Here is a 19,800-nt window from a genome sequence, read left to right on the forward strand (position 1 = left end):
AAGAGATTCCTTCCCCAATGTTAGAAAGTGGTATGGCTTTAGTCTTGTGTTCTTTGTCTAATTTGTTATTTTTTTTATAAGAATAGGGACGATACAGAGACTATCATTAGACATCCCAACTAGGTCGGCACCCTAGATCAAGCTCTGTAAAACCTGAAGAATAAAATAAATGAAAGAATAAGGTTCATACAAGAGAGGAGAGAAAAGAGTAAAAAAGGACAGCTATGCAAGCCTATAGTGGCAAATATTACACAAATCATCACGGATCAGTTCTTGACAAAATCGAGGTACGGAGGGCCACCAGCTGATGCCTGATGAGGAGACGCCAAAACGGGTAAGCGCATCGGCCACCCGGTTTCCTTCCCTATAGATATGAGATATAGTGATTGTCATTTGCGTGCATTGTTCAAGACATCTCAACCATGTCTGACGGATAGTCCAACGAATTGTCTGCGTGTGGGTTCTAACGAGATTGACAACGAACAGTGAGTCTGATTCTATCCAGAGATGGTGCCAGTTTTTCTCCCATGCCATATCAATTGCAAAAATCACTGCTCGAAGCTCAGCCATATACGCAAAGGTTTCCAGGATTGCAAAGGCAAAACTACCTCTTGCAAAGCCGCGACACGTGCAGAAAATGCCACGAGCACCAGCAGCGACTGGAGCCCCAAGGGCGGAACCATCCACATTGACCTTCAACCATCCCTGAGGTGGACAGATCTAGTGGACCTGAATGATATTTGCCGCAGGTGGGGGTCTCGGTCTGATATGGAGATTGTCAAGGATTACACGATCGTTGACAGTAGAGCAGCAGCCATTGGCTTTCTGTTGAGCGATTTCCGTAAGTGCACGGTTTCGCTTGTAGTAATAAAAATATCGATCCCACAGGGATACGTTTTTTAACGAAAAAACTTATTTTTTGAATTTGTTAATTTCGAACTAGTTAGATTTATTATTAAATGTAAATGAAAAGTGAAAATTGGTTTAATTGAATTTAGGAAATTTGTTTAATTGAATTTGTGAACTTTGAGTATTTGAAAATGCTGGAATAAGATTTTATATTTAGAATAAATCGATTGTTAGAAAGGTCTTCTGATTTTAAGGATGAATTTTACAAAACAGGAACATTTAGAACTTTTTAGAAAAACGAAAGAATTTATTCATTTGCATTAAGCAAAGAAAACAACTTAAACTTTGTATCAATTATGATGATGAAATAAATGACGGAACCTCTAATTAATTGGCTTTGAACGCGACAAAACCCTTTCGGGATAGTTGCCCTTACTCAAATTAAAACTCTTTCGAGATGATAATTTGCCTAAGTGTTCAACAAAGTTTCCTTGTAATGATTTTGAATTCAAGTGCATATTAATGAAAACACCAGCCTCACTTATATTGGATTGGTTACCATAAGTGCTGCATAACGATTTGTCGAATAGAATGGACTTTATTAGATGAAATATAAATTGATACAAGTTTACAGAGAACAAGGAGCATCGAGTTCTTCGAGGGCGTGCAGGTGAAGGGCTTGATCGGTTCCGCTTCCTTGGGTTTCCTAAGAGGTTGTCAGGCTCAGGGGCGAACACTCTACTCAATCTTCTCGTTGTAACTTCGTAATAGGGATTCGGTCGGCCACTACCATGATGCAAACTAAAACTGGAACAATGTCTAAACGCTACTGAGTTGTAATTAAACTATAAACAATATGTGTACCTCATCTTGTTTTGTACAGAATCTAATTTCTAACTCTCGAAATGTGTTTACTTAGAACTTCGACATAAGTTCTACGCTCTGATTCTATATCTATATTATAACATTTCACTGCCACTTTTTCTCAACATCAACTCTTTATTTATAGATGTTGAAGGGTTGTGTTTGAAGTGATGTATCCGTTGGTTAAGAGTCGTGTCCGTTGTGAAAGGACGTCTTTATCCACTTGAACGAACGCGTTTCTTGGATTTTCAGCATGTGTTAAATGCTCTTTGTAAATTTTCTGCACTTACCGAGGATGGTAATCCGCGGCCGTGAATGACGTAGCATTGAGTTGAGCTTCGGACGAAGGGGAGAAATAGCTATACCACGCGTGTCGCGGCCGCGGGTTGAGGATCCACTGTCGCGGCCCGGTGATTTTTCTCACTTCTTAGCTTTCATTCGTGTCTTCGACTTGGCGCTTTCGATTTACGTCGTCTTTGACTCCTTTTGTAGGGTTTTTCTTCTGTTTTAGATCCTTTTTCGTTCCTATTTGGATTTTACCAAATATTTAGGTACCTTGCAAGAAAGAAAGATATTCGAGAGTAAAAGTAATCTAAACAGATATAAATAACACGAATTTGTAATAAAAATGATGTAAATGTTAATGATATTTTAGGTATATTTTGGGCTTAACAAATCTCCACACTTAATCTTTTGCTAGTCCCGAGCAAAATTTCACTGAATTTATTCCTTAACTAATCTCTTTATGAAAATAAAACATATATCTTTGTGTTTACCTTTTAAATTAGTTAAGCCGAAAAGACTAACTTTGCATGGCAAATTTATACGCAAAATATCAAACTAACTTAGTATAAGTACGGTATATCATTCGTCTTGTATTTCAATGTTTAAATTGAAGTATTCGGGACGATGTAAGCACGCATGTTATTGAGTCTTTCATCTCAAGGCATTTCAAAGCACCAAATTTCCTTTCCCAAACTTGAATTATTATATATGAGTATTAAGTTTAATTTATTTGCTTAGTTACGCCCGTGATAAGGGTGGTCTCGATCGTAACTTTATATGCATTTGTTTTGTGTTCGCTTAAGAGGTACCGACCATGCCATGGGTGGACGCAATCGTTACTTTAAACTTTAAACACGCTTAATTTTTTCTTATTTAAACGTTCCTTTCATACCTCGATTGTGATAAGGGTGGTCGCAACCGTGGCCAAAAGTACGCTTTATTTATTAATTTCTTCCCTTTCATACCTCGATTGTGATAAGGTTGGTCTCAATCGTGGCCAAAAGTTAAGAATACGATTTATTGATTATAACTTGGGAAAAAGAAAATTAGCACATTCTTCCTATATTGACTTAAAATTCAACATGTATTATGGCTATAGTTTCCTTAAAAACTTCAATTGGTGTTAATGTAAGACAAAATCAAAACCGAGCTAAAAATTGTTAGTTTAATTTAATGCCTATAAACCTAATTGAAAATTTAAAATAAGATTTATTATATCATGAATTTCATGATATGAAATAGAGATTGAAAATAAAGAATTTTTACTTAAATACATTTACTCGAGACAATTTTTACTTAAAATCGTGTCGAAGATTTGTGAAAAATTTGAAAAATATTACCCGTATAGAAATATTTATTTCTATCGATAATGATGACCTAAAAATAATCATAAAAATTTTAACTTATGATTAATTTATAAATGTAAAAATGATATTTCATAAAAAATGTTAATTTTTTCATTTGTTGCAATATACTTAAAGTGTTGCAAAATACGTTGCATTTTGTATTTTTGAAAACAAGTGTTGCATACATTCATTCATTCATTTGCATACATTCGTTCATTCATTCGTTTGTATAAAAATGATATATGTATATATCTCCTCCCACACTTAAATTGGACCATGTCCTCATTGGTGCAAAAATGGAGATAAAACGTTAATGATAAAACAAACGGAAAGAAATGAAAGATATAGCAAAGAAAACAAGCATCATAAAATTAAATTAAAACTGAAATTGTACGAAACATAAGAAAATAAAAATGTACGAAACTGAAATGAAAACAAGATAAGATAAAAATGAAAGATAAAACCTAAGCATGCGGCGGGGAATTCGGAGGTGTTGGTGAAGTTTCCACATTTCGGCGTCGGAAAAACGAAAGCATCCGATGCCGAGTCGATCTATGCGCACGCCTCAAAGAATTGAGGTTGTCATTCATCACCATGTTGTTCTCCACCAAATCATCAATCCGTAAATTCATTTGCCGATTATTGGCATTGATTTGGTTCAAAATTCTCCTTAAATCCACCGGATCATTATCGTGTGTTGCTTGGGCTTGTGGGGCATCTTCCGCTCCGTCCTCCGCTCCTTCTTCCTCGGTACCTACATTATGAGAACTAGAAGCACCTCCACCCATAGTGCCACGAAGATGAGCAATACGGGTAGCATAAGAAATAAAAACCGAAGGAGCCGCAGAAACCAACAAATGAGCCCGCTCAAGAGCCGCAATGTCCAAAACCGGAACATATCCATGGTAGGTGGACATATCAAAAGTAGCCAATTCATCCCGTGCTCCCAAAACAATAGCGGTTATGAAATTACCGAGAGGGACTTGAGTGGTATGAGCCCTCGAAGCACGATATAAATTGTCAAAAATCATTCCAATGCTATCAACCCGTAAACCCTTGAACAAACAATCCCAAACAAACAATCCCAAACAAACAAATCCCGGACTTGAATCTTCGAACTCTCAACACGACCAAAAAGTGAAAAACTCAAATACTTGTGAAAGAAGAACACACAATTGTCCTTAATCAACTTGCTTGAAGTGTTTTTAGAATCAAAAGAAGTTTGGTCGGAAAGAGTTTGCCAAAAAGAGTTATTGTCAAAATCCCGAGGCTTATCATAAAAATCACTAGTAGGGAAACCAAACATGTTACCCATACCCTCATAATCAACGGTATAGATGACACCATTATTCCGAAAAGAAATTTCAGTCCTCTTTTTGTTCATCGTCAAAATAACCAAAAATTCAACCACATACTCTTGAATTTGTGGAAAACGCATAGAAGCAAAAATTTCCCATCCCAAAGTTTCAATAAAAGCAGTAATTTGTGTAGTGAAGTTCAACTTCCTTACCGAATCAAAGTTAAGAAACTGCATATCCACGAACTTACGATTGGCGTTTGAAAAGTGCTTGAAACGTCCAACTTCTTCTTCAGAATGAATGTCGAAATAAGCCCCGCAACTAATCCTTAGGCGATTAGCCTCAGTGACAGTCGGCTTGTGTCCAACACGCTTTGCTCTAGGCATGGTTATGGTGTTTAGGATTTAGATGAAAAAGATGAAAAGAGAGAAAAGCTTGAGGTTGAAGATGAAGTAGAAGTGTTGTATGTAGACTTGAATTGAAAGGGGTAAGTGATTAAAAATGGTAATGATGAAATTGGGAAGAGTAAAAGTGAAGTATTGGGAAGAGGTAAGAGTAGGGAATTGGTTAAAATTGGAGGTGGTGTAAGGGTTGTGTAAGGAATAGGTATATATATAGGGTTTGAAGAGGAAGTTTAATAGGTAGAGTAGGAATAGGAAGAGTAATGAGTATAGTTGGAATAGGAAGAGGTGTAAGTAGAGGAGGAATAGGAAGAGTAATAGGTAGAGGTTGAATAGGAAAAAGGTTGAAAATTAGGCCAAAAATCTGGACTTGGAGTTGCCTTTAACACGCGTGTCGCGGTCGTGGATGTGTATCCGCGGCCGTAGATCGCGTTTTTCAGCCAATTTTTTCTTTGAATTGTTGTGGGAATTTGCTGAAGTTACCGAGAAATACACCATTCGCGGCCGCGAATCGCGTTTGGCAGCGAATTTTTTGTCTGAATTTGGAGTAAATTTGCTGAAGTTACCGAGAATCCATTAATTCTCGGCCGCGAATCACCTCGTGGCTACCCAAATCTGCATATTAACTTCATTTCGTGCATTTTCTTGATAAATCCTATCCTGAACTCCTTAAAAATGTTATCTGTACTTAAAAACATAAATGTAAAACATTAAATGATAAGGAAAACCAAAGGTTTATCCTTATTAATGGAAAAATAAATGAAAAATGCTTTAATTAATGGATGTTAAATTAAGAATAGGAAAGGTTTGGAACTAAAATTAATTGAAGCATTTATGTGCATGTATTAATGTAAGTTAAATGAATCTTTATTTAAGGAATTGAAACTTAGTTATTAATCATTTAATTAGTAATGAATGGATTAAGTTTGCATTTAATAAGTGCATTAGTTTAGAATTATGGAATTAAATGTTAGTTTAACCAAATAATCAAAAACAGGAAATAATGCAAAAGAGAAAGATTTTTATTGAATAGAAACATATTTACAAACAAACGAAACAAAAGCTATGCTAAAAATTCGTCCCTTTCAATCGGGATTTTCTTAGCCCTATAGCGTTCTATTTTCAACTGCACGAAGGCTTGACGTTCTTGTGCAGAAAGAAAATTGGGTCCTGATCGAAATACTCGTTTCACTAGACCTTCATATTGTAAAAACTCATAGTCTAGCATTGGGAAAGACTCAGCATCACTCCAAGGAACAGATGTGGCAACAAGACCCTCCATCAGAATTTTTGAAGAATCAACCACGTTGCCTTGAAATATATCGCCAAGGACATAAAGATCAGATTCTTGGACGACACTACTGAACGTGCGACCGAACAGGCTGTGACTCAGAAACTTATGCAAATATAGCATAGAGTTGGAATAGAAAGACTTATTATAGGCAAGTTTTGGGTGGAAAGGCCAGATGCCGGTGAGCATTTGCCAAATATCAGTGGACGTCATATCTCTTCCATGATGACGTTTGGTAGTATCCTTCAAGGGAAAACCAAACCAAGCATGTAATTCTGGATATCCAAAAGTAAAAGTTTTGCCATCCCGATGAAAACTAAGACGCACCCGACGCTTGTTAACAAAGCGAACCGTACAGAAGAACTCTAATATCCAGTCTCCAATTATAGGAAACTTCATATCAACAAATCTGGTCCATCCTAAGCGTTCCATGTAGCGACTCATATCTTCTTTAATTCTCAACTGATCGTTAAGAAAGTCATCCATGTATAGCATTCCGACGAAGAATGTGTATCGAAGCCTCAAGAATCGCCTTCCCTCATCATGATTGAAGATGGGAAAGTTACATCCGTAACGCTCTGATATATCAACATGCTTATTGCGTGAAGCAATAACTTTCTTAGATGAAGTGTTTGAGGAAGTCATGGTGTTTGGAATGATTAAGGAAGAAAGGTTCTGAACTTAGTTTCTGGATTGTTGAATGGTAAGAAAATCAGAGAATTGTTCTGATTGAGATGAAAAGAAAGTGACAGAAAACTGAACCTCTAGAACTATTTATAAGATCCTAGGACGAAAAGAGGTGTTGTTTTTGAAATGAAAAGGCATGAAACAGACCTTTTAGAAATGAAGAAACTTAATGCTTCGTTTCTGAAGAGTTGCATCTGCTGGAAAAAGGGTCAATTTTTGCATAATTTCCCCGTGTCGCGACCGAGGATGCTGACCCGCGGTCGCGACACGCTGATTTCCTTGCGGAAATCAGTTGTCAAAACTCCAAATTTCTGATCCTCTACCGAGAATCCTCATCCTCGGTAAGTTCAGAAATTTTCCTTTCAATTTGAAATCAGAATTCTCAACTGAGAATCTGAAATCCTCTACAAGTCCAGAAATTTTCCTGGCTACTAATTATACCCAAATTCTCAACTGAGAATTTTAAATTCTCTATAAGTTCAGAAATTTCTTACCTCCTTAAGAATTCTATATATGTGAATCCTCAACTGAGAATTTCAAATTCTCAACTGAGAATCACTGAATTTCTTCTAATTCTCATTAAATTCCTAAAAATTAATTAAAATCATGACTTGTATATATTTTTCTATATCTAAAATTCTAATATAAAATGATATAATCTAAACAAAACAAAAATAAAAATAAAAAATAATAAAAACTAACTATTAGAAAAATGAAATGATTTATATGTCAGGAAATCTTGTTACGAAATTAGTTCCTATTTCGGAAATATTTTCGTAATAAATTTTACATCGATTACCGTTAACTTTAAAACGATTACCGTTGGTTTTCTCAAGTTCCAAAGAACCATAGTCGAATGTTTTGACGACTAAATACGGTCTGTCCCATCTGGACTTAAGTTTTCCTGGAAATATACGAAGCCGTGAATTAAATAACAGCACCTTATCTCCAACATTAAAGTGTTTGACTTTGATCTTGGCATCGTGCCATTTTTTCACTTTTTCTTTATAAATCCTCGCATTTTCATACGATAGATGTCGTAACTCATCTAACTCATTTAAATTGAGCAAACGTTTCTTTCCTGCTTGTTGTAAATCAAAATTAAGTTTTCTAATAGCCCAATAGGCTTTATGTTCTAATTCAACTGGTAAATGACATGCTTTTCCATATACCAAATGGTATGGAGTCATTCCTATTGGTGATTTAAATGCAGTACGGTATGCCCATAGCGCATTATTGAGTTTTTATGACCAATCTTTTCTTGATGATGAAACAGTTTTCTCTAGAATCCATTTGAGTTCTCTATTTGAGATCTCCGTCTGACCATTCGACTGAGGATGGTATGGTGTTGACACGCGGTGGCGTACTCCATATTTTTTCATAAGCATATCAAAATTTCGATTTATGAAATGGGTACCGCCATCACTAACAACGAATCTAGGACAACCGAATCTATAAAATATATCGTCAAGAAAATTAATAACTACTTTAGAATCATTCGTAGGGGTTGCAATTGCTTGAACCCACTTCGAAACATAATCAACGGCTACTAATATGTAAGTTTTACCATTGGAAGGCGGAAAAGGTCCCATGAAATCAATTCCCCACATGTCGAAGATTTCAACTTCCAACACGTTTTTGAGGGGCATCTCATCTTTCCTTCCTAAATTTCCCGTTCTTTGTCATTTATCACAACGAGTAATAAATGAACCAACGTCCTTAAACATTGTAGGCCAAAAGAAACCACATTCTAATATTTTAGCTACCGTTTTATTAACTCCATTATGTCCTCCATATGAGCTGGAATGACATTCTGTTATTATAGATTCATATTCATTTTCTCCAACACATCTCCTAATTATCCCGTCACCACATGATTTGAATAGAAAGGGATCTTCCCAAAAATATTGTTTAATATCGAAGAAAAATTTCTTCCTTTGTTGGGAAGATAATCCTTCCGGAACAATATCGGTTGCAAGATAATTAGCAAAATCTGCATACCATGGTGACATGATACTTTCTACTTGATAGAGATGTTCATCGGAGAAATCATCTCGTATACCGACAGTTTCACCTATAGGACCGTTTTCATCTTCTAGTCTCGATAGATGATCGGCGACAAGGTTTTCTACTCCCTTTTTGTCTTTAATTTCTATATCAAATTCTTGTAACAACAAAACCCATCTAATCAGACGCGGTTTTGCATCTTTCTTAGCAAACAGATAACGTAAAGCTGCGTGATCTGTATAAATAATAACTTTAGATCCTAACAAGTATGACCTAAACTTATCACATGCAAATACTACGGCTAACATCTCTTTTTCTGTTGTTGTGTAATTTAATTGTGCACCGGACAATGTGTGACTTGCATAATAAATAACATGTAATCTTTTATCCTTTCTTTGACCTAAAACACATCCCACTGCTAGGTCACTTGCATCACACATGATTTCAAAAGGTAAATCCCAATCGGGCTTAGCAATTATGGGTGCACTGACTAAGGCTGTTTTCAATGTTTCGAAAGCTTTAATGCAATCTTCATTAAAGTCGAAGGTTGAATCCTTCATAAGTAAATTAGTAAGTGGTTTGGAAATTACAGAAAAGTTTTTTATAAATCTTCTGTAAAAACCTGCATGTCCTAGAAAAGATCTTACTCCCTTGACAGTTGTTGGTGGGGGTAATTTTTCTATTACTGAAGTTTTTGCTCTATCCACTTCTAATCCTTTTTCGGATATTTTATGACCTAAAACATTCCTTCGTCAACCATGAAATGACATTTTTCCCAATTTAATACTAAATTCGTTTCTTCGCATCTAGAAAGAACTTTATCTAAGTTTTTTAAACATGCATCAAAAGAATCTCCATAAACTGAAAAATCATCCATAAATACTTCCATGATATCTTCGATGAAATCATTAAAAATTGCAGTCATACAACGTTGAAAAGTTGCTGGTGCATTACATAGACCAAAAGGCATTGTTCTATATGCAAATGTTCCATAAGGACATGTGAAGGTTGTTTTATCTTGGTCATCCGGGTAAATATATATTTGAAAGAATCCGGAATAGCCATCAATAAAACAATAAAATGCATGACCGGCTATCCTTTTGATCATTTGATCGATGAAAGGTAAAGGAAAGTGATCTTTCCAAGTTGCCTTATTTAGGTTCCTATAATCTATACAAACCCTCCAACCGGTGGTGGTTCGCGTAGGTAGTAATTCACCTTCATCATTCCTTACTACAGTTATACCTCCCTTTTTGGGTACACAATGGATTGGACTAACCCATTCACTATCCGAAATAGGATAAATGATTCCATTGTCTAAAAGTTTAGTAATCTCATTTTTTACTACTTCTTTCATGTTCGGATTTAAACGTCTTTGTCTATCCGCTTTAGGTGGCTTATCTTCTTCTAAGTGAATCCTATGCATTACAATACTAGGATTAATTCCTTTTAAATCTGAAATCTGCCATCCCATACTTCCTATTCTATTTCTAACAACTTCTTTCAATTTTTCTTTTTGATTTTCTGTTAATTTGTTAGAGATGATTATAGGTAGAGTATCACTTCCGCCTAGGAAAGTGTATCTCAGATGGTTTGGTAATTCTTTAAGTTCTAATTTAGGTGGAACTATTACTGAAGGCGGAACTGGTCCATCTTCTCGAATTAAGGACTCTGGGTCCTTATCTTCTAATTCTTCACCCATTATAGGTTCCATTATTTCTTCTCTTTGAACAATTTCATTAACACATTCTTCAACTAAATCAAGCTTCATACAAGCGAAATCCTCCATAGGATATTTCATTGCTTGATTCATATCGAACTCGATCTTATCGTCACCTATTCTTAAAACTACTTTTCCTTCCGACACATCAACTAGAGCACGTCCCTTGTTCATGAATGGTCTACCAAAGATTAGTGGACAATTAGCATCATAAGCAAAATCTAAGATAACAAAGTCAGTAGGAAAAATAAATTTGTCAACTTTCACCAAAACGTCTTCAATTATACCATATGGTCTTTTAGTGGATTGATCCGCTAATTGCAAAACCATATTGGTACGCTTGATGTCTTTTTCTAAACCTAATTTCTCAAAAATAGACAATGGCATCAAGTTTATACTAGCTCCTAAATCACAAAGACAACTTGGGAATTCCATATTTCCCAAAGTACACAGAATGGTAAAGCATCCGGGATCTTTGAGTTTAGTAGGTAATTTGCTTGATACTATCGAACTACATTCTTCAGAAAGTGAAATGGATGAAATTCCTTCCCAACTAATCTTTTTTGAGATTAAATCTTTCAAGAATTTTCCATAGTTAGGAATTTGCGTAATTGCATCCATGAATGTTAAATTTATATGCAAATTTTTAAGTTTATCTAAAAATGATAAAAGTTGTTTATCATGGTCCTTATTTCGGACCCTGTGTGGAAAAGGTGGTTTTGGTACAAAAGGTTTCGGATTAGAGTCAATTTTTGTATCTTTTTGTTTTAATGTATCTTCTTTGGATTTTGGTAAATCATTTCCAGGTAAAGTTGAATTTCCGGGCATTTCCGGACCTATGTAGTTTTTTCCTGAGCGAAGAGTGATAGCCTTAACATGCTCTTTCGGATTTTCTTCCGTTTAGCTGGGAAGACTTCCCTCTTTGCGGGATGGAATTGATTTAGCAAGTTGTCCAATTTGAACCTCCAAATTATGGATGCTAAATGATTGGTTTTTGATAAGCTGATCGAATTTATTTTCGATCCGTTTAAAACCATCGTCTTGATTACTTACCTTTCCATTCATAGCATCAATAAATTTGTCGATTTTTGAAGATAAAGTGCTAATCGTATCTCTTGTTTGATTTTGATAATTATTTATCCGATATTGATTAGCATTTGCATTATTATTATTATTACCATCTTTCCAGTTAAAGTTAGGATGATTTCTCCATCCAGGATTATAAGTATTAGAATAAGGATTAGTAGTTTGGTTTTGTCCTTGGACAAAATTTACCTGTTCTATCTCATTCATACCTTCGTAATCAATGTCTCTCTGGATTGGATCATTAGGATCGCATGGTGCCATAAATTTATCAATTTTGTGCGATAAGGCAGAAAATTGGGCTTGTAACATTGCTACAGGATCAAGATTCATTATACCTTTAACCGATGATGTACCTGAGGATGATGGTTTCGCCGTCGGTATATGGCCACGCTCGGCGGGCCACATACTGCTGTTGATTGCCATTTCTTCCAAAAGTTCTCTTGCTTGGGCGGACGTCTTCTTCATAAATAACCCTCCAGACATAGCATCTAATGAACCTCTAGTTGTAGGATTTAATCCATTATAGAATGTCTGCATTAAAAGTGCATCTGGCAGTTGGTGGTGTGGGCATAAACATTGAAGTTCTTTAAAACGTTCCCAAGCTTCATAAAGAGTTTCATTATCATTTTGTGTAAAAGATGTCAACTCTTTGATGACTCTTGCGGTTTTTGCTAAGGGAAAATATTTTTATAAAAATGCTTGGGCTAATTGGTCCCAAGTTTCAAATGTTGCAGCAGGCATAGAAGTTAACCAAATTTTTGCCTTATCCTTCAAAGTGAAAGGAAAGAGGCGAAGTTTGATTGCTTCGGCTGTTACATCAGTAATTTTAAAAGTGTCACAAATTTCTAAGAAATTTGTCAAATGTGCATTAGGGTTTTCGTTAGGTAGTCCATAAAACGTTACGTTGTTTTGCAACATATTAAGCAAAGCAGGCTTAATTTCAAATTGATTTGCGTTTATACGGGGTCTAACTACACTATTAGTTACACCGGCCATTCCTGGCCTAGCATAATCCATAAGTGTCGGTGGATCGGCCATAATCTCTGGCTGGTCTACTTTGGTTTTTAAGGGTGTTTTGTCTTTGTTTTTGTTGTTTTTCTTGTTTTTCTTAAGTGTTCTTTCAATTTCTGGATCTAAAGGATCTGGTGGCGTGCCCGAATTTCGCAAACTGCGCATGAACTTGAAATTGTTACACGAGCCAAACTACCTTCAAAACAAAATTGAAAACAAGTATGTTATATAACTGAAAATAAATAAAATATAAAAATTGTATAAAAATAATGTATAAACCTATATTCGAAAATAAAATACGAAAAATAAAAATTTTGTCAAAAATTTTGGCGTATCCCCGGCAACGGCGCCAAAAACTTGTTGAGCGATTTCCGCAACTGCACGGTTTCGCTTGTAGTAATAAAAATATTGATCCCACAGGGATACATTTTTTAACGAAAAAACTTATTTTTTGAATTTGTTAATTTCGAACTAGTTAGATTTACTATTAAATGTAAATGAAAAGTGAAAATTGGTTTCATTGAATTTAGGAAATTTGTTTAATTGAATTTGTGAACTTTGAGTATTTGAAAATGCTGGAATAAGATTTTATATTTAGAATAAATCGATTGATAGAAAGGTCTTCTGATTTTAAGGATGAATTTTACAAAACAGGAACATTTAGAACTTTTTAGAAAAACGAAAGAATTTATTCATTTGCATTAAGCAAAGAAAACAACTTAAACTTTGTATCAATTATGATGATGAAATAAATGACGGAACCTCTAATTAATTGGCTTTGAACGCGACAAAACCCTTTCGGGATAGTTGCCCTTACTCAAATTAAAACTCTTTCGAGATGATAATTTGCCTAAGTGTTCAACAAAGTTTCCTTGTAATGATTTTGAATTCAAGTGCATATTAATGAAAACACCAGCCTCACTTATATTGGATTGGTTACCATAAGTGCTGCATAACGATTTGTCGAATAGAACGGACTTTATTAGATGAAATATAAATTGATACAAGTTTACAGAGAACAAGGAGCATCGAGTTCTTCGAGGGCGTGCAAGTGAAGGGCTTGATCGGTTCCGCTTCCTTGGGTTTCCTAAGAGGTTGTCAGGCTCAGGGGCGAACACTCTACTCAATCTTCTCGCTGTAACTTCGTAATAGGGATTCGGTCGGCCACTACCATGATGCAAACTAAAACAGGAACAATGTCTAAACGCTACTGAGTTGTAATTAAACTATAAACAATATGTGTACCTCATCTTGTTTTGTACAGAATCTAATTTCTAACTCTCGAAATGTGTTTACTTAGAACTTCGACATAAGTTCTACGCTCTGATTCTATATCTATATTATAACATTTCACAGCCACTTTTTCTCAACATCAACTCTTTATTTATAGATGTTGAAGGGTTGTGTTTGAAGTGATGTATTCGTTGGTTAAGAGTCGTGTCCGTTGTGAAAGGACGTCTTTATCCACTTGAACGAACGTGTTTCTTGGATTTTCAGCATGTGTTAAATGCTCTTTGTAAATTTTCTGCACTTACCGAGGATGGTAATCCGCGGCCGTGAATGACGTAGCATTGAGTTGAGCTTCGGACGAAGGGGAGAAATAGCTATACCACGCGTGTCGCGGCCGTGGGTTGAGGATCCACTGTCGCGGCCCGGTGATTTTTCTCACTTCTTAGCTTTCATTCGTGTCTTCGACTTGGCGCTTTCGATTTACGTCGTCTTTGACTCCTTTTGTAGGGTTTTTCTTCTGTTTTAGATCCTTTTTCGTTCCTATTTGGATTTTACCAAATATTTAGGTACCTTGCAAGAAAGAAAGATATTCGAGAGTAAAAGTAATCTAAACAGATATAAATAACACGAATTTGTAATAAAAATGATGTAAATGTTAATGATATTTTAGGTATATTTTGGGCTTAACACTTTCCTATTTGCTTCCCGAATTAGGCGGGTTAGCATATGGAGACCGATTTGGATTGAAGGGAGCTCCATGCCAAATAAGGCTTCGTTCGCCAGATCAGCCATACGCAGCTCACGACAGCCAAACTCCAAACAACAGCCACTTGAGCACCAAACCTGCATCGGATGAGTCTGTCAAAAAAATATCGAAATTGTCATTTTGCATTAGCCGCTGACTGAAAATAGACCCAATTTCCTACCAAAGCCGTCTTGCGAATGAACATTGCAGAAAAAGATGATCAATGCTTTCCACCGATGATAGACACAAAACACACCGGGAAACTAGATGGATTCCTTTCTGCTGAAGAATGTTCTGTGTTAAGATTTTACCATACATCACCTTCCATAAGGTTATTGAACGGGATGGTGGGATGTGAGTTCCCCATACAAACCGGTGCCAATTAACCGGGGTCAGCTCCGTACATCTCCTTGACCGTGAATTTTCCTTTAGTAGAAGGTTTCCAAATGCACAAGTCACTGGGATCTAAGCCACGCGAAACCGCGAGAATATTACCCTGGACTGCCGTCGGGAGCTGGTCAATGTGGTGCCAGGACGAGTCAGTCAGGAAATGATCCACACTGCAGAACGTTTGCCGCTGACGTGCAGGTGACCAGCCGAGTTGCTCAGCCATAGTAGGGTGGATCCAACTGTCCGTCCAAAAGTTCAGACGGGAGACTTGACCAATCCACCAATGCGAATGGCCTCTCACTGTAGCATATGACAGCCTACAGGACGACCATACTGAAGAAGGTGCAATTGAAGGTTTCGGGACCCTGTGCTTGAAAAAAACTGACATTTCAGTAAGTTGATGATCCAGCTATCACCCTGTAGCAGATCCCAACTCATTTTCCCTAGCAATTCCTGATTAAAAAGCCTGTAATCCTTGATACCAAGCCCCCCGGCTTCCAAACTTTGGCAACCGACATGGCATGGCACCGTAACCAGCTTCCGTTTATCAGTGCAGCCTGTCCACAAGAAGTTCCGGACACATCTGTTTAATTTCTTAAGAAGGCTTACCGGCCATTTGTAGACAAGAAAAGAATGAACTAAGGCCCTTGTCACAGCAGATTTCACAAGAGTTAGCCTTCCTGCAAGCGAAAGGGCAGTCCCTTTACATTTACTGAATTGCCTAAGGAACTTGTCGGCCAGGCTGCAGGGGAACCGAGCTATTGGAGCTCCCTTAAAGACCGGCACACCCAAATAGGTGAACGGTAGCTTTTCCTCCTGGATCCATAGGAAATGCGGGAGGCGGTTCGCATGGGTTCGAGTGACAAATTTACCAAGATAGATTGACGATTTGTTCCAACTCACCTGTTGACCCGAGACTGAACCATAAAATTGAAACACGGACTTGAGAGTGCGAATATTCCTCATGGAGGCAACCCCAAAAATTAGGACATCGTCAGTATACAGAAGATGGGAAAGAAAATTTGTTGCCACCGGAATAACACATAGGAGTGAAAGCTCCCTCAGTTTCAAGATTCGACATCCATCTGGAAAAAAAGTCCTCAGCGATTCCGAACAGAATAGGGGAAAGGGGATCTCCATGTCTAACTCCTCTCGAGCAACTAACATAGCCTTTGGGGGCTCCGCCCAGCATAACTGAAATCCGTGATGAGGATAGGATGTTAAGAATCCAATCTCTAAAAGTAATAGAAAACCCAAACGTTTCAAGAACCGTCAACAGGAAAGTCCAAAATAAATTAATAAAAACATATCATAATTTCTAAAATAATTGGAAAACAAAAAAAAGTAAAAAATTACTTTGGCAACATGAAAGTTGTTACTATTAATATAATATTAGCAACGATGGTATTGCTGCGCAATAGGAAAATATATAGCAACGACAGGTGTTGTTGCGAAACGTCAAAATAAACAGCAACAATAAATGTTGTTGCAAAATACCAACATATATAACACGTCAAAACTTGTTGTGAAACGTTATAATATATAGAAACGCTGACACTTGTAGCAAAAGACAACTTTCATTCTCTCACCTACGATCAAGATTTCGCAAAGACAAAGCTTTCACAATAAGCGTTTTGTTGCCAAATATATATTTTTAGCAACAACAAAAAGTCGTTGCATAAACCTTTAGTAACGGAATGTATCAAAACGACCAAAAGTCGTTGCAAAATATGACATGTCGTTGCCAAACATATTTTTGGCAACAACTTTTTCCGTTACCAAAAATCAATTTTCTTGTAGTGATGTGATGTTGAAGATCCTATATTCTTTGAAGAAGCTGTTGAAGAAGAAAAATGGAGGATTGCAATGGATTCTGAAATTCAGTGTATTGAGAAGAACAGGACATAGGTTCTAACAGATTTACCTAGCGGTACTAAGAAAATTGGGGTCAAATGGATCTACAAAACTAAGAGGAATGAACATGGTGAGGTGATAAAATACAAAGCACGCCTCATAGCAAAAGGGTACTCGCAAAGGGAAGGAGTAGACTACTCAGAGGTTTATGCTCCAGTTGCAAGACTAGACATTGTTCGAACCATCACTGCAGTAGCCGCACACAAAGGTTGGAAAATATTTCAACTTGATGTCAAATGTGCTTTTCTACATGGTGAACTTAGTGAAAAAGTGTATGTTGAACAACCAAAGGGATATGTGAAGAAGGGAGAGGAGTGCAAGGTGTATCGACTTCATAAAGCTTTGAAAACATAACTACCTCCTTACTGCCTCCTCCACAACTGCCTCCACCACAACTGTCTCCTCCACAACTACCTCCTTACTCCCACCAAAATTCGTGATTTCTAGGTCCACGACCTCTGGTCCTGCATCACCAGTATTAGATGCGCCCAGACAATCCTTGTACATTATCTGCTCGTTGAAAACAACATCCCGATTGCAAATAATCTTCCTGTTCTGACTGTCCCAGAACCGATATCTGAAATCATTACCACCGTATCCAATAAACGTGCACTTAATAGACTTCACATCTAACTTACTTCTCTCAAGGGGACCAATATGAACATATGAATCACATCCAAATACTCGTAGAAAGGATAGATTTACCTGTTTGGCACTCCAAGCCTCTTCAGGAATGCCACTCTCCAAGGGACTCGATGGCCCTCTGTTGATCAAGAATGTTGCAGTGTTAACTGCTTCTGCCCAGAACGTCTTCGGAAGTCCGCACTTCAGCCTCATGCTTCTAGCATGCTCACACTGAGTTTTGTTCATTCGTTCTGCAACTCTGTTCTCTTGAGGAGTTCCTTTCAGAGTCTTCTCCATGCGAATTCCATTCTCAGCACAGAATTCCTTGAATTCCCTAAGCTCATACTCTCCACCATTGTCAGACCTCAAGCACTTTACCTTCAAACCTGTCTCATTCTCAACCAGGGCCTTCCATTTTCGAAAGGAATCAAAAGCATCAGATTTCTTTCTCAGAAAATAGATCCACACTTTCCTAGTGGAGTCGTCAATGAGGGTCATGTAATACAAAGCTCCACCAAGAGATTTCACAGGTGCAGGACCCCATAGATCGTTGTGAACTAACTCCAACTTCTCTTTCTTCAAAGTTCTGCCACCCTTAGAGAAACTGACTCTTTTTTTATTCCCAAAGATGCAATCGTCACACAGCCCAAGATCAGCAGATTTCAGACCCGGCAACAGACCCTTTGAACATAGCACTTTCATCCCCTTTTCACTAATGTGACCAAGACGACAGTGCCATAAATCTCCATTGAAATTCTCCCTCATGACATCAATGCTATTGAAAACGTTGTCTATTAAGTACAACGATCCAACCTTCTCACCACGGGCAACCACCATGGCTCCTTTGGTCATTTTCCAAGCACCAGCTGCAAAGATTACACAATAACCTTCATCATCCATTTGCCCAATGGACAACAGATTTCTCTTTAGGCCAGGAACATGCTTTACTCCAGACAGCTTTATCACAGATCCATTCGGAGATTTGATCGAAACATCTCCCTTCCCTACAATCTCCAAAGGCTCATCATCAGCAAGATAAACCTTTCCAGATTTCCCAAGGGTATAGTTTTCCATCAAATCTGCACTACTACATGAATGAAACGAAGCTCCTGAGTCTAATACCCAAGACTCCAGAGGACTTCTTACACTCAATACCAGGGCTTCTGCTGCTGTTTCTGCAATTCAATTACTCAGAATCAACGCATCACCAAAATCCTCGCTGGCTGAATTCACTGACTTCTCCTTCTGCGGTGCCTTGCATTCACTCTTGTAATGACCATTCTCATTACAATTCCAGCACTTGATGTGGCTCTTGTCCTTCACAGGTTTCCCTCTCCCTTTGGACTTAGACCTGCCACGATTCTGCTTTGACCTGCGATTTGACCTGCCCCGATTCTCTGCATTCAAGGCTGATCCAGATGTGGAACCTGACTCTTTCCTGCGAATCTCCTCGCTTATAATCAAGTCTCTGACATCATCAAACCTAAGTTTTTCTTTCCCTGCTGAAGCACTTAGGGCAGTAACAGTGCCGCTCCAACTCTCTGGTAAAGAAGATAACAGAATTAGGGCTAATACCTCTTCGTCGAAATCAATATCTACAGAACTTAATTGAGTGATTGTCATATTAAAATCATTCAGGTGCGTCGCCACTGCTATATTCTCCGTCATCTGCAGATTAAACAGTCGCCGCATCAGATGAACTTTATTTGCCGTGGAAGGCTTCTCGTACAACGAACTCAAGATCTCCAACATCTCCTTCGTGGTCTTTGCCTTCACCGTGTGATGCCCCACGTTTCTGGACAGCGACAGGCGAATCACGCTCATCGCTTTTCTGTCCAACAGCTTCCACTCTTCATCATACATATCCTCCGGCTGCTCACCCAAAGGCTGGTACAAATCTTTACCGTACAGGTAATCCTCGATCTGCATCTTCTAGAAACCGAAATCCGAACCATCGAATTTCTCCACGGGGGTTTTTCCATCTCCCATCGTAATTACCCTCGCTCTGATACCAGTTGTTAGGAATGATTGAAATTACGATAAACGAAAAAT

The 19,800-nt window shown here is 37.5% G+C and overlaps 1 non-coding gene across 1 annotated transcript; it reads left to right on the forward strand.

Annotated features, from left to right (window-relative positions):
• Positions 1-12,387: 12,387 nt before the first annotated feature.
• On the forward strand, positions 12,388-12,494 carry LOC136225083 (small nucleolar RNA R71). Its single transcript, XR_010686819.1, has one exon. It is a non-coding gene; the product is annotated as a small nucleolar RNA R71 (small nucleolar RNA).
• Positions 12,495-19,800: the final 7,306 nt, after the last annotated feature.

The sequence above is a fragment of the Euphorbia lathyris genome, chromosome 3 (genome assembly GCF_963576675.1).
Source record: "Euphorbia lathyris chromosome 3, ddEupLath1.1, whole genome shotgun sequence".
NCBI classification, from domain to species: domain Eukaryota; kingdom Viridiplantae; phylum Streptophyta; class Magnoliopsida; order Malpighiales; family Euphorbiaceae; genus Euphorbia; species Euphorbia lathyris.